Source organism: Euphorbia lathyris, chromosome 2 (assembly GCF_963576675.1).
Source record: "Euphorbia lathyris chromosome 2, ddEupLath1.1, whole genome shotgun sequence".
Classification (NCBI taxonomy): Eukaryota; Viridiplantae; Streptophyta; class Magnoliopsida; order Malpighiales; family Euphorbiaceae; genus Euphorbia; species Euphorbia lathyris.
Window position 1 is genome coordinate 121758586 of NC_088911.1, and position 4696 is coordinate 121763281.

Sequence of the window (4696 nt, forward strand, 5' to 3'; positions counted from 1 at the left end):
CTTGACTTAATATGCCCAGTTTGATGGCATTTATAACATGTGACAGGCTTGGAGCTGTCCTTTTTGTATCTGGTGTCACTGGTCTCAGCTTTATATCTGTCTCCTCTCTTGTATGGCCGCTTACTATTTCTTTCATTGCTTCTGAACAGCTTTTTCATTTTTCTAGTGAACATGGCCATTTCCTCATCATCAGTTGACTCACCTTATGTGGAGTCAGCTTTCATCACTAGTGATTTCTGTTTCTTATCCTCAGATTTTTCTTTAGCTTCAAAGTTTTTCATGGAGATTTCATGGGTCAGCAAGGAACCGATCAGCTCATCATATTTGTATGTGGTCAGGTCCTGAGCTTCCTCTACAACTGTCTTCTTGGCTTGCCAGCTTTTGGGAAGACTTCGTAAGATCTTCTTCACTTGTTCTTCTTCAGTGAAATTCTTACCGAGTCTTTTAAGCTCATTTATTATGTTGGTGAACCTGGCATTCATTGCTGAGATGTCCTCATTGTCAGTCATCTCGAACAGCTCATACAATCGCATGTGTTGGTTCACTTTGGATTCCTTGACCTTGCTGGTGCCTTCATAAGTTACTTCCAGCTTTTTCCAGATCTCCTGTGTTGACTCACAACCTGAAATCTTATTGTATTCTGCAGCATCTAGAGCACAGTGAAGCATATTGATAGCCGAAGCATTATTTTGTAATTTTCTGAGGTCATCCTCTGTCCACTCAGTTTCACTCTTGATAACTTTCTCATTATCAACAGTTTTATTAGGTATATGTGGACCTTGAACTATTGCAAGCCATGCACTCATGTTTGTGGCTTGAATAAAGTTCTTCATCCTATTCTTCCAGAATGTATAATTAGATCCAAAGAATAGGGGAGGTCTAGTGATTGATAATCCCTCAGGGAGTATCTGTGTTGTTTGGTTTCCTGGGAGGAAACGAGTGCTATTCTCACCCATTTTTCGAGATCAGCTCAGGATTGTTAGATCTTTGAGTAGTGAGCTCAGGCTCTGATACCACTTGTTGGTCCCTAGTAATTAGTTCCAAGGGGGGGGGGGTTAGGAACTAATGTAACTTTTTCGCTTTTTAATTGTGCTGACTAAATGTTATTTTAAGAGTTTGATAACTCAGCGTGTTGGTCAGCACAGGCGATTGATTAGTCAGACAGTTTTAGTTCTATGCTGACTAAGACTACTTGACTTGAGAGTTGGGAATTGACACTTGAAAGGTCAGCTTCCAACTTAGCACTCAGATTTACTCAGTTTCAGTTTTAACAATTTATAAGCTGAGTAAATACAACAAGCAACACATGAACATATATATATATATATATATATATATATATATATATTGAGAGAAAGAGTTTAGAAGTTACTCAGCACAACTTATCCTGGTTCGGCCTCTCTGCCTACGTCCAGTCCCCAGTTCCTCCTGGGATTTTCAATCTAATACTGAGCTCTTTCAAGGTAGAGCACAAACCCTTTACAAGGCAGTGAGAATGCAAGAGTACGTCCTCTATTCGTCTACTCAGCTCCTACTAAGTACTACAACCCAGCACTTAGATTTTTCTACCACTGAAAACTTACAACCAAGTACTCAGCTCAACACTTTCAATATTCCTATTGATCACACACTTGTTCTTTTTCAACTAAAGAACACCTTAGATGATTACAAAACAATCAATCTAGCATTTACACAGAGAATAGAAAAGTTGGTGTAAGATCTTTTTGTATTTGAGTGTTTTCAAGATTTTCTCTCTTGTATTTTTCTTTTGATACTTCGGCAAATGATCCAAGAACTATCATTGTCCTTTTATAGATGAATTTCTGAAGTTTGGATCATTTTGAATTGATTTAGCCGTTGTATCCAAAATGGCTCTTTTAGGGAACAACTTCTGGTCAGCTTCAGACTGTTCCGCCATTCCCTTCCTCTGTTTTCTTCAGGCGTCAGGTTTTGTCTTCTTGCATCAGACTTGTCTTTTTGTGCCAGTTGTCTTTTACCAATAATCCATTGACCCATGATCTTTGGAATTAGTCTTCTGTGTATTTTCGAGGCTTCAATTATTAGTGCAGAAGATTACAGACTTTGTCCTTTAGTAAACGGATCCTTCATGTTGTCCTGACTGTCACTCAGCTTCATTCGTTATCTTCGAATGTTCAACTTCCATGTTGAGTTCCTTCTTAGTCAGCTTCGTTCTGTTTATTCAATTCTGAAAGTCTTCTAGTTTGGTCAGCTTCGTTCTGGCAACTTTGAAGAAGACTTCTGAAACTGAGTTCCACTCCACTCAGCTTCTATTCTTTCATGCTGAGTTCCATTTCACTTAGCTTGGCTTATGCTGACCTTTGTCCTGTTTAGCTTTATATATATATATTTTTGCACTAAATATTGAACAAACACATTAGTACAATTAAATCAAAGCATTGAAATTTAATTGCCTCTTAATCATGGATTATTTTGTCAAATCAAAATCTTGTGGAAAGGTGTTTCAACAATTTGTGTATACTGACTTAATTTAATGTTAGATTTTTCAAGATCTGAGCTAATTTGATTTAAGTTAGTTTTCAAAAATATTAGAAGTATGTTGCTACTCAGTTTATTGCATAAGTATTTTAGTGTTAACGTATACTGAGTATATTTTACTTCTTAATTTGTTTGTTCAATTTTATCGATCAGATTGAGGAAATAGTACTTGTCATAGATTAAGCAAGAAAAAACATATGAGCATATGAGGAAGGAAAGATTCTATGCTAAGTTCTGAACATTGACTAGGTAGTATCTAGTTCTTCTTCTTCTGAGCTTGGTGGTCAGCTTGAGCTATTCCTTTGCCTTTGTCTTTACTTCCTGAGGCATTACCTGCAAGCTGAGTTCCTTCTTGGCTTGTCTCCCCCGTTTGCCATCATCGGGTTTATAAAGGAAGGTATCGTTGCGAGCATGAGAGGAGAGGTGAGTTGAGTAACGCTGGAGCCTCTTAGTACTTTCACGCAAGCCATCAATTATAGGAACACTGTCATCTTGGACATGGCGAGGAACCCGGAGAGAGCTGCTAATCATGCCGAGTAGGCATTCATGAGATTTGCTAAGCCAGGTGAGCGCGCTGGTGAGCTGACCAAAAGATTGGTGGTACATCTTTAGCAAGGCAGAGTCATAAAACATGCGCTGAGCATTGTTGATGCGCATTGCCTTCATAATTGCTTGGGAAAAGCTCAAGAGTTGACCATTGGAGACTGGATCAACATCCATCTGTGCTTTGTTGACATTGAGTAGACTTACTGCTTCGCTCAGTTGGTCAATTATACACTGAGAGGAGGAGGAGACTCACTCACGTGTACAAGTCAGCTCAGCATTGAACTTGGTAAAGCATTCTTGGAGTTCAGCAGATGTGGCATACTCAGTATTGCCAGGTGCGCTTGATTTAGTTAGTTCTGCAGTTAACTTAGCAAAATAACTTTGAAGTTCAGTGGAAGTTTCATACCCTGGATTAACTTCCGACAGTTGATGGATTTTGCCTTCAAGCGAGTCTAGATGGTTCACCATTGTGAGTACCAACTCAGTCAGCTTTGCTATTTGGGCTTGGTTGCTGAGTTTGAACGGTGGTTATAATACTTACCAGATCCTTGAGTCCTCTAAGTTCATTGAGAAGCTGAGTGATACCAGACAGTTGAGAGGACTCAGCATGAGAAGATCTAGTAGCATCAGCTTGAGGAGGGTGCAAATCTTGAAGCAAGGACTGAGCAGAGGCAATGATTCGTCATCCTGACTCAGTAGCATTCAAGTATTGGAATTGAGCAGTATTTGTCTCAGAGGCTGGAATTGAGCTTGATGGAGGTGGAGTTGGCTGTTTGCCAGATTGATCATCTTGCAGATTGACTTCAGGAGCAGATTTATCAACATGCTGTCTTGGAGGTGGAGTTTGGTTAGTCATGTTGACCTGCTCATCCTGAGTGGGTGAAGTTGAAGCAGGATTTGTTCCATCTTGAGCAGTTTTTGGATTCTCCAGAGTCTTGGCTTGTTCCTCAATATGAGTAACAGAGGCTTGGTTTTGCACAAGATCCGTGAGAGGAGACTCAGGCTCAGCATCATGAGAGAAATATTTGAGCTGAATTTTGGAGAGTTCAGCATCAATATCTTGAGGAGGGGAATCATCCAGAAGATCAATTTGCTTTTGTGCTTTCTTCTTGAGTCGCTTGAACCTTTTTTCTTTAGGAGGAGATGGGTCAGCATGAATAACCTCCTCATCAGTATCAACTGTCTCTTCTACCACAGTTGGATTCTCATGTTGCTCAATATGATCCTCAACAGCAACATTTTCTTCTTCCTCAACTCTTTGCTCAGCATCACCCTGAGGTTGCTCAACATCAGCAGGTTCTTCCTGCTCAGTATGGATGTCTTCCTCAACAAAAGTTTCTTTCTCAGCTTCCCTTTCTAGGTTAGTTCCATGACCTTTGGAAGATACAGCCCGATCTAGGGGATCAGCTTCAACTGTCTTTAAGGTATTATCCTTCTTCCTTTTCATCAAAGGGGATTCTGGGGTTTCTTCTTCATCCTCAGGCTCTTCTGGCCTTTTTCTCTTCTCTGCCGACTCAGCTTTCTCCTTAGCCTGGTCAGCTTTAACTTTTTCTTGAGACACTAGTCTCACTTTCTTTGGGACAGCATTGATGTCTTTGGAGCATGTTTCAATGGCCTTTCTCTTATTCTTCTT